We start from the raw sequence: 12,150 nt of genomic DNA, 5'->3' as shown, positions 1-12,150 counted from the left end.
TTTCTGAGACTACAGGGCAAAGATGCTGCATCCATCCCCAACAAGGGGAGTAGGAGTGCTTTGGACAAGGGCATAGTTAAGGGGGCCATTTTAAGGAGTCAAGCTGCCAACATCGGCCAACGTTGCTCGGGCACTGATGTGAGTAAATTAGAAAAGGTTTATAGCGCTGGCTTGACCCGGGGGGTATCAGTGGGCTTAACATGAGGAAGGCGTACAATGGGTAACATGGTGTGAAAATTGCAAAAAACACAGGTGATGGACAGAATGTAGAACAATGTCATATATTCACCCCAGTACAAGGATCTGGGCCTAAATCAATCTTTTTTTGCACTCCACACCACTCTGGGTTAGACACTGGCTATATGCAAATCAGCTCTGACCCTGTGCCTCATGGGAACAGTCCAGTCCGAACTACCAAGCCATGTCTTTCCCAGACCGGAATCAAGCATCCAAGGACCGGTTTCTGGCTATCAGCCTTCATCAGCCTGGATAGCTTGACTCCAGTGGTGTGGAGAGCCTGGGGCTCACGTCTGAGCATCCCCAGCACACTCGGGGTGAAAATTGCAAAAAAACACAGGTGATGGACAGAATATAGAACAGTGTCATACATTCACCCCAGTACAAGGATCTGGGCCTAAATCCATCGTTTTTTTGCACTCCACATCACCCTGGGTTAGACACTGGCTATATGCAAATCAGCTCTGACCCTGTGCCTCATGGGAACAGTCCAGTCCGAACTACCAAGCCATGTCTTTCCCAGAACGGAATCAAGCATCCAAGGACCGGTTTCTGGCTATCAGCCTTCATCAGCCTGGATAGCTTGACTCCAGTGGTGTGGAGAGTCTGGGACTCACATCTGAGCATCCCCAGCACACTCGGGGTGAAAATTGCAAAAAACACAGGTGATGCACAGAATGCAGAACAATGTCATACATTCACCCCAGTACAAGGATCTGGGCCTAAATCCATCGTTTTTTTGCACTCCACACCACCCTGGGTTAGACACTGGCTATATGCAAATCAGCTCTGACCCATTGCCTCATGGGAACAGTCCAGTCCTAACTACCAAGCCATGTCTTTCCCAGACCGGAATCAAGCATCCAAGGACCGTTTTCTGGCTATCAGCCTTCATCAGCCTGTATAGCTTGACTCCAGTGGTGTGGAGAGCCTGGGACTCACGTCTGAGCATCCCCAGCACACTCGGGGTGAAAATGGCAAAAAACACAGGTGATGGACATAATGTAGAACAATGTCATACATTCACCCCAGTACAATGATCTGGGCCTAAATCCATCGTTTTTTTGCACTCCACACCACCCTGAGTTAGACACTGGCTATATGCAAATCAGCTCTGACCCTGTGCCTCATGGGAACAGTCCAGTCCGAACTACCAAGCCATGTCTTTCCCAGACCGGAATCAAGCATCCAAGGACCGGTTTCTGGCTATCAGCCTTCATCAGCCTGGATAGCTTGACTCCAGTGGTGTGGAGAGCCTGGGACTCGCGTCTGAGCATCCCCAGCACACTCGGGGTGAAAATTGCAAAACACACAGGTGATGGACAGAATGTAGAACAATGTCATACATTCACCCCAGTACAAGAATCTGGCCCTAAATCCATCGTTTTCTTGCACTCCACACCACCCTGGGTTAGACACTGGCTATATGCAAATCAGCTCTGACCCTGTGCCTCATGGAAACAGTCCAGTCCGAACTACCAAGCCATGTCTTCACCCAGACCGGAATCAAGCATCCAAGGACCGGTTTCTGGCTATCAGCCTTCATCAGCCTGGATAGCTTGACTCCAGTGGTGTGGAGAGCCTGGGACTCACGTCTGAGCATCCCCAGCACACTCGGGGTGAAAATTGCAAAAAACACAGGTGATGGACAGAATGTAGAACAATATCATACATTCACCCCAGTACATGGATCTGGGCCTAAATCCATCGTTTTTTTGCACTCCACACCACCCTGGGTTAGACACTGGCTATATGCAAATCAGCTCTGACCCTGTGCCTCATGGGAACAGTCCAGTCCGAACTACCAAGCCATGTCTTTCCCAGACCGGAATCAAGCATCCAAGGACCGGTTTCTGGCTATTAGCCTTCATCCGCCTGGATAGCTTGACTCCAGTGGGTGGAGAGCCTGGGACTCACGTCTGAGCATCCCCAGCACACTCGGGGTGAAAATTGCAAAAAACACAGGTGATGGACAGAATGTAGAACAATGTCATACATTCACCCCAGTACAAGGATCTGGGCCTAAATCCATCGTTTTTTTGCACTCCAAACCACCCTGGGTTAGACACTGGCTATATGCAAATCAGCTCTGACCCTGTGCCTCATGGGAACAGTCCAGTCCGAACTACCAAGCCATGTCTTTCCCAGACCGGAATCAAGCATCCAAGGACCGGTTTCTGGCTATCAGCCTTCATCAGCCTGGATAGCTTGACTCCAGTGGTGTGGAGAGCCTGGGACTCACGTCTGAGCATCCCCAGCACACTCGGGGTGAAAATTGCAAAAAACACAGGTGATGGACAGAATGTAGAACAATGTCATACATTCATCCCAGTACAAGGATCTGGGCCTAAATCCATCGTTTTTTTGCACTCCACACCACCCTGGGTTAGACACTGGCTATATGCAAATCAGCTCTGACCCTGTGCCTCATGGGAACAGTCCAGTCCGAACTACCAAGCCATGTCTTTCCCAGACCTGAATCAAGCATCCAAGGACCGGTTTCTGGCTATCAGCCTTCATCAGCCTGGATAGCTTGACTCCAGTGGTGTGGAGAGCCTGGGACTCACGTCTGAGCATCCCCAGCACACTCGGGGTGAAAATTGCAAAAAACACAGGTGATGGACAGAATGTAGAACAATGTCATACATTCACCCCAGTACAAGGATCTGGGCCTAAATCCATCGTTTTTTTGCACTCCACACCACCCTGGGTTAGACACTGGCTATATGCAAATCAGCTCTGACCCTGTGTCTCATGGGAACAGTCCAGTCCGAACTACCAAGCCATGTCTTTCCCAGACCGGAATCAAACATCCAAGGACCGGTTTCTTGCTATCAGCCTTCATCAGCCTGGATAGCTTGACTCCAGTGGTGTGGAGAGCCTGGGACTCACGTCTGAGCATCCCCAGCACACTCGGGGTGAAAATTGCAAAAAACACAGGTGATGGACAGAATGTAGAACAATGTCATACATTCACCCCAGTACAAGGATCTGGGCCTAAATCCATCGTTTTTTTGCACTCCACACCACCCTGGGTTAGACACTGGCTATATGCAAATCAGCTCTGACCCTGTGCCTCATGGGAACAGTCCAGTCCGAACTACCAAGCCATGTCTTTCCCAGACCGGAGTCAAGCATCCTAGGACCGGTTTCTGGCTATCAGCCTTCATCAGCCTGGATAGCTTGACTGCAGTGGTGTGGAGAGCCTGGGACTCACGTCTGAGCATCCCCAGCAAACTTGGGGTGAAAATTGCAAAAAACACAGGTGATGGACAGAATGTAGAACAATATCATACATTCACCCCAGTACAAGGATCTGGGCCTAAATCCATCGTTTTTTTGCACTCCACACCACCCTGGGTTAGACACTGGCTATATGCAAATCAGCTCTGACCCTGTGCCTCATGGGAACAGTCCAGTCCGAACTACCAAGCCATGTCTTTCCCAGACCGGAATCAAGCATCCAAGGACAGGTTTCTGGCTATCAGCCTTCATCAGCCTGGATAGCTTGACTCCAGTGGTGTGGAGAGCCTGGGACTCACCTCTGAGCATCCCCAGCACACTCGGGGTGAAAATTGCAAAAAACACAGACGTAACATGGTTACATAAGATACTGGAGCATAAACATAACATGGAGAAAAGAAACGTGATTTCAAAATTACATCAGTAATGTAGTACATTTAAAAAACAATAGAGAACAAGTTCTATGGATCCTGGAGTGGGGGGAAGTAAAGGGGATTAGAAAGCAGATCTGGTCTGGCATTACATCAGATTCCGTTACATCAGTTACTAGAGCACTTAGAGAGCAGGAAAAACAAGAACAATGGAGCAGAGGGGGTAGATGGTGAAAGAAAAAGGGGCATTTTACATGAGGTTAAACAGTGATTTAAAAATGTTGCATGAAATTACAGTTACATAGGTTACTGGAGGAATTAAATGGTTCATATGGTGGGTGAGACGCTGACCAAGCAGCTAGGGACAGTCTGGAAGCCAAAGGCAACCACAAGATGGAGGGACCAGGTCAAGGACCCCCTGGACCACAGAACAAAAATGGCGAACCTTAGACAGATATCCAAGTGGTAGCTATGGAGAGCACCCTTCAGACTTAGTCTTGAAAGAATGTTAAGCAGCCTGTTTAACCAGAATGCAACCTTATAGTATTGGTTAAATGAAAAGAGAACCACACAGTAGTTATAAAAATATTTATTTATTAATATAACATTCTTTAGTATGACAAAGTATGTTCTACCTGAAGATAGTCACAAAGCACACAATACTCTAGCACAGAAACAATAGTAAATAGCCCTAATACACAGTGGGCTCCAGGGGTAGACTAAACCATATACTCAAATTATGGTAAAAGAACCACGACTCGAGTCAAGACAGTGTCTAGCGGATGTAGAATTGCTGGGACCCCAAGGAATCACCCAATGACGAGTGCAATTCAATGGGAAAGTCGCGGTTGGAGTTTTAGAGTTTAAAGACCCTTTCCAGTGGACTTTGCGGAAATCCCGTGGAAGTTAGGAGGTTGGAGAGCCACCCCACCCGTGGATACAAAAGTACCAGAGTTATCTATCCAAGGGAAGCTGGTGCATAGGTCTGAAGTGGCGTCAGAAATCGATGTGGAACCCTATGGAGGTCTTCGAAGAAGAGCCGCTGCTGGAAGGCAGATAAGTGTCCGATGGAATCGAAAAGTGGATTCCTGTTGAAGAAAACCTGAAAGCAGAGGGGACAGACTCTGGGTCACTCAAGAGTGACCAGGGGCTTGGCAGACGAATGCTCGTTGATGTCGGGTGCTTCGAGTAGGTTCTTGACTCTGAAGCCACCGGGACCAGGAGATGTCGAAGACTACCAGGAGCTGGGTCCCACAAAGGATGTCAAGTACTGAGGGGTCAGTGTCCAGCTGGAGAATCAACAAGTCTTGGCAATGGCAACCCACGCAGGAGGTCAAAGAAAGTTATGGTTTGGACCTGCAAGGTCCAGGAGACTCACCAAACAAAGGGGAGTCAGGGCAGGCCTGGAGCAACCAGGGGAGCCTAAGCAAAGCAAAGATGACCCTCAAATGGACCCACTGGCCTGAGGCACAGGAGTCCCAAGAGGACCTCAAGTGATTTCACAAAGCAGCAGCCCACGGAGCACTCGGTGAAAGGAGGCAGGAGTTCTTTGTAGGAAATAGTGCCAGAGATTGGGGCTACTCAGAGCCCAATGCACTCGCTCGGGAAACACCACCAAGCATATGCACTTTCAAGTGATTGCGGTGCACAGGAGTATGGGTATTGCAACCCCCACGAGGAATTCTAGCCTCAAACTTAGTGAAAGGGCAGCTCTGACCTTGAAGGACATAGGAAACAATCTCTCTTTGGAGTCCGTAGGAGCTCAGGATCAGCAGCCCGGTCAGTTGTGATGTGGTGCCTGCAGTTGCAGAGGAGTGACGCCTGCACTCCAAGGGAGATTCCTTCAGTTGTCCTTGATGCTCCACAGGTCCTGCACAGAGCCTGTATGGTGCATGAGCACCGACGATGCTTCAGACTGAGAGGGAGATGAAATTGGGCCCAAACGAAGCCCAGCAAAGTCCAGCGTGTCCAGATGGTCGAAGTTCAGTGGTTTCTGGTTCAGAATATTGCCCACGTTGAATCTAGGGTCCTACAGCTAGGTAAGCCCTTTTGTACCCACGGGAGAGGGTTGGACAGTTTCAGGGGACCCTCAAATGGGAGGGTCAGGACAGTGGGGAGGTTACTCCCATGTCCTTTGCCCAGGTTCCTGCCAGAGCAGGAGCCAACGGCTCCCTAGATCAGTTTGAACAGAACTATGCAAAGGGACACCAAATGTGCCCCTCATGCAGACTTCTGGTTGCTGGCAAGCACGCCCACCCAGGCCTAATACACTAAATCCTGTCTGGGAGGTGGTCACACCTCCGTGTGACAGGATGCCTATTGTTCTGCCTTCTTCTGCTCAAGCTTGGCTCAGCAGTACAAAAGGGGGTGCTGATGGACGTAGCATCTGAACCAATCAAACACTCACACCCAGTCAACAGATCTGGGTTTAATCCATCACTGTTCTTTAGCCCACTCTGCCACCCCAGTTCAGACATGGCCATATGCAAATCAGTCTGACCCTGTGCCTCATGGGAACAGTCCAGCCCGAACTGCCAAGCCATACCTTCCCTGGACCGGAAACAAGCTTCCTAGGACTGGTTTCTGGCATTCCAGCCATCTTCAGCCAGGCTTGCTTGAATCCAGTGGCAAAGTGAGCAAGGGACTCACTTCTGAGCATACCCTGCCAACTTATGGCGAACAAAGCGGTTCAAAAGGGGGTGGTGATGGACGGAGCATCTGAACCAATCAAACACTCACACCCAGTCAACAGATCTGGGTTTAATCCATCACTGTTCTTTAGCCCACTCTGCAACCCCAGTTCAGACATGGCCATATGCAAATCAGTCTGACCCTGTGCCTCATGGGAACAGTCCAGCCCGAACTGCCAAGCCAAGCCTTCCCTGGACCGGAAACAAGCTTCCTAGGACCATTTCTGGCATTTCAGCCGTCTTCAGCCAGGTTTGCTTGAATCCAGTAACAAAGTGAGCAAGGGACTCACGTCTGAGCATACCCTGCCAACTTATGGCGAACAAAGCGGTACAAAAGGGGGTGGTGATGGACGGAGCTTGGCTCAGCAGCAGGAGGGCAGAAATGTGTCTCTGGTCAGCAACAACCATTTTGTGCTGGCCAGGACTAGAAAGCTGGTACCCGGAACACCATGGATGTCATGAAGCTTGTTTCTGAGGGGTGAAATCATACCTGGGGGTATGATTCCACAATGTTTGACACCAAACACAATAGGGTTACTTTCAGCCATTTTAGAATTGGTCATCACACGGTCGCATACTGCCACTCTATATGTCGTAAAAGGCTGATGCACTGACAACCCGGGAGAATGGACTCCGTAGGTTGCAAGGGTGTCCTGCTCATGCAGGGGCACCCTCGCACTTAGAGCCAAGCACCCTGCCTTCAGGATTGTTAAGGCCTGCTATAGGGGTGACTTATAGGTTTTAAGTGCAGTGACCCTTAGATATAGTGAACTTGTATCTTAAGTAAGTGGTGCATGCACCAACTTACTCAGGCTGCAATGGCAGACCTGTAGGGTCGACTTTGCATGGACTCTCATGGATGGCATAATCAATGCTTCAGTCCATGGGAGGCTTCTGGGGTACCCATGCCCTGGGTACATGTGTACCACATACTAGGGACTGACAAGGGTACCTCAGTATCCAACCTGGAGTGTACAAAAGTACATAACATATAGTTTAGGGAGAAAGCAGATAGACTGGGGTCCTGATTAGCAGGATCCCAGTCAGATTAGTCAAAAACAGTATCACATTTAGCAAAAAAGTGGGGATAACCATAAGAAGCAGATCCTCCTTTCCTACAGTCTGGCACAGTATCGTTTCTTGTTTTCTCTGTTGCAAAATACTTAGAATGTATTTGGCCTGTTCGTCTAAAATCATCTCTGATTTGGCCACGTAATAGCACCTTTGTGGTACTACCCTGATGGCTGGGTCCTATGGGATATATAGATGAGACCAGAAGAGAGAGCAGCTAAGCCGTACATATGTGGCATGATGTATTATTTTAAAACTGTACTCCAAATACGCTCTTTATTCCAATGTATGATATTTTAACTTTTTATGGAATTTTAACTTCGAGAGGAGATTGTATTTATATGATTGATTTGATTGTAATTAATTATGTTGCTTTTAAGGTCCTTGACCGAAACAAAGTGCTCGAATTAGAGATGAAGTATGAAAACTAGATATGTGGGTTTCAGACTACCCTCAGATTAGGGCAAACCCGAAAGTTTCGAGGTATGCATATCTTACAAGACATTAAAAACCCTCGGTTAAAGGAAGAGAGAGTTTATCTTCTTATCAGTCTGGTCCACACCCTGCCACTCTTCCTGTCTTGATGCTTAAGGAGTTCCTGGAAGGAAAGGTCGCAAACTATGACCTTACAGGGCAGGTCCTGCCCTCGCTTCCACCACTCCCAGCGGAGAACAACAGAAATCGGTTGATTTGTCTCAAAGCTGCTCCCGGTGGAATGCGAACAGGCTGCATGCACTTCTGCACAGTAAGCATCTTGGCAAAGACACATATTCAAGCTTAATAAGCTTCTAAAAGGATAACATTTATTCGCAAAACATAGAAGGCTAGTCATCTATAGCGCTCAAAATACACCTGGGGCAGACACATTTACAAACATAAAGAAAGCATCTTAGTTCATACTAGCGTTTCTATACAGTAAATATCTCACGACAAACTTTTTTTCTGAGATGTAAGCATCTCAGTAAATGCATGTGCTTCTGTGCAGTAACTACGCATAGAATACCTCCATCTGTGCGTCCTGATCTCACTATTTACCAATAATTACATTCTGCAAGCCTTACAAGACAGACTACATTCCCGAGCGGTAACAAACCTGCTATTTGGAGTTGGTAGTATCTCAAGGTACGTGTGTGTTTCTGTGCAGTAGGCATCTGGGCACAAAACTGCATTTAGCCCAATATGCATCTCGGAAAAAACACATTTCTTGTAAATGACATTCGTGTATATCAAAGAACTGCTTTCATGTGCAAGATCTATCTCAAGATAGAACCATACTTCTGTGCTCTAAGTATCTCAGGACAAACTGGTGCTTATTTGCCACAAGCATGTCATTCCGTCCATGCTTTCTTTATAGTGTAACAAACAACATAGTGCTGGAAAAAATACCAGAATTGATGCAAGTTACTTGCGATCACTGTGGGAGACGTTCCTGTCCACTGGCTATCCCACTGTGCCACTCTAGACAGAAAGCAGCCTTATGCAAATCAAGCTTGGTCCTGCTCCAGAAGGATCAGTCCAACACAACACACGTCCTTTCTAAATGGGCGAGTCAAATTCAAATCAGAATGTATACGTTTTTAATAAGGGGTTTCCCGTAATGGAATCCTAAAGAGTAGTTGTTCGGATGGGAATCTCCCCTGCATAGTAAACAGCTGGGTACCCCTTGTCTGAGTGTCTAATCACGTGCATAACTGGTATATGGATTTCGGTTTGACCCTCCCATCACACTAATTTAGCATGCAAGCAGGAGGCAAAGGCCAGTCCATTGGAACACGCTGTCCAGAACATGTTTTGTGAGCAGGAGGGGTGCGCAGTGGTGCTTTCGTAGTGGGCATAGGGCTACCGCCCATGCCATGGGTAAGTTATATAAAGCAGGTGTGGTAGTTTACCAAGGTTTGGTGAATCTTTTCTATGCTCAAACATTTTTCCCTGTCTCCTGATAAATCCCGACTGACTGACTGCTCTTGTATAAACCTCCGTTTCAGTGTGAACTCCAGGCCCTGCACTGACATCTCGAGTTTGTGTTGAGCGCGTGTATATATATACTGAAGGCCTGATTCATAAAGAGCCTCCACACTCATTGCAGTGGCCCCGCAGTCTTGGGGAAGTCTCCGCACTTGGGGCAGAGTCTCTACAGTGAGAATTCTGATTGTGGAGATTCAGCCCGACTGCGGAGACTCCCCTACAAGGACAGGGTTTCTGCCACGAGTGCGAAAGCCCTTTGTGAATCAGATCCTGAATCTTTAGCCAATGTCTGGTAGTAGGACTCTGTGTGGTGAGAGTCTGAGTACTGGGACCAGTGGGATCCATTTTGGACGGCCCATGTTTTGCATGGCATATGATGGAGGTTGGATTCAGCTTCCCCAGCTATTTAAGGGTATTGACTGCATTCCTTTGACTGAAGATTGGAGGCTCAGACACCAAAGTGAGGCAAGATGTAGATAGGGCATCCCTTAGAAAGTCAATGAGGACCTTGTTTTTTTTAGACATATTTTTTATTAGCAGTTATATGACAATAACACTGTTCCAAACGAGCATGTTATCCAAATACATTAGTCTTATGTTCAGTCGATCAGGATATACAATCATGTACTACAGATTATTAGCATTACTCTGTATGATATTCAACCATTGTGCACAAATCACCGATGTCATTATCATTCCTACAACCATTGGTAACAATAACTGTAAACTTACCCCCCCCCATCCCCTCCCTCTCCCCCCCCCCTCCCCGGGTCATGGGTAGTCATGTGCAGCGCAACGCATGGAGACTAATGTATTATGGATTACCTCAACTATCTAAGTTATTCTCTGACGAGTTCAAAAGTGTAAATGAGGACCTTGTTAGTAAAGGGCAGCTGATCATTTCTACGTGAGCACTGTCATTTGGTCGATGGTAAGGGTGAGGAGAGGGACTGCAGTCTCTGTTGTTCAAGGTTGGAAACTTTATAGACGGGGCCTGTCCTTTTGTCTGTCCCATATTACTGCTTCAAGAAGGCTGATCACAGCCAGGTTTAGAAGTCTCGCATTTCATTGTGTCCTATCTTTAGATACTCCTGCTTGGAGCTAGCATCATTGCTATATGCTGCGAGATCCATCACCTTCCAAAAGGTTTGTGCCTGCTAGAAAATTACATTTGATAAAGAACCAATATAAATCGATTCTGGAAACATTAGATAATGGGTGCACACCCCCAGCTTCAAAATATTTATAAAAGTGGGATACAACCACCCCAGTTTGTTTCAGTCTCAAGTTTTTCTTGACCAAGGAAATGAGTGATGTACAGAGTACGCAAAGCACTGATGTGTGATCAGGGTTCTGAATCTTTAAGATACCTTTTTGTTGTCAGGAGTAAACCCACATCTAGCGCCACTGACTATATTTTGTTCTCCAGGGCCATTGTGATGCCACGGATCACAGGCAGTTTGCTTTCTATGCTGAAGACCTCGTAACTTGAGTGGGGAGTTCCTCAGGGCTCCTCCTTAAGCCCGCTCCTCTTTAATGTTTATTTCACCCCGTTGGCTGAAATGATTGCTCAGGCTGGAGTTAAAACCACTTCTTATGTGGATGATATCCAGCTCCTTTTCACCTTCGAAGAGCCCACTGCCAAGGCTTTTGATCTTATGAAAATATGCCTTAGGAACATATCAAGATGGATGGACTCCAATTCCTTTAAGCTAAATTCGGGGAAAACGGAGGTTCTGTTTTTTAACACACCATCCCCATTGTCATCCAATTTGTGGTGGCCAAACGACTTGAGTCAAGCCCCCGTACCAAAAAACTCAGTACGGAACCTCGGAGTTCGCTGGGATAACCAGCTTACCTTCGAAGACCAGGTGCAAACGGTAGCAGGATCCTGTTTTGCTAAGATCAGAACAATAAAAAGACTCATTACCTATCTGCCCACTGATTGTAGAAAAACAGTGGTTCACGCCCTGATAACCTCCCATCTCGATTACGCCAACGCACTGTATGTAGGCATTACGGCCGGTCTGTGTAACAGACTTCAGACGGTGCAGAATGCAGCAGCTCGTTTGGTGGAGGGTATTCCTCCCAGACATCATATTACCCCTTATCTCCGCAAACTGCACTGGCTGCCAGTAAGTAAAATATGTCAATTTAAAGCCATGACAATGGCCCACAGGGCTTCGCAGGGCAAAGGCTCGGACTATCTTAAAACCTGCTTACGTCCCTATCATAATGCCAGGTCATTGCGCTCAAACTCCCAGTTTCTCCTAGACACTCCTAGGTTTAAAAGAACCCGAAAGGGAGGAAAAACCTTTGAAGTTTCTGCTTCTCAGCAATGGAATAAGCTCCCTCAGTCCCTCCGAGCATGTCCATCTGAATCTCTATTCCGTAAGGCCCTCAAAACCCATCTTTTTGACCTATAATCTGTCTTATATTTGCCCACTGCTTCCAGATTCATTAGCGCCGGGACGCCCCATTGGGGCAGCTGCGCGCTTTACAAAATATACAAATAAATAAATAAATAACGTCAATTAAGAACAGGGCTGTCGGGTGCCAAAGATGATGTGCTT

This window comes from Lissotriton helveticus, chromosome 9 (assembly GCF_964261635.1).
Source record: "Lissotriton helveticus chromosome 9, aLisHel1.1, whole genome shotgun sequence".
NCBI classification, from domain to species: domain Eukaryota; kingdom Metazoa; phylum Chordata; class Amphibia; order Caudata; family Salamandridae; genus Lissotriton; species Lissotriton helveticus.
The sequence above is the reverse complement of the archived record's forward strand: the minus strand, read 5'-3'. Positions refer to the sequence as shown.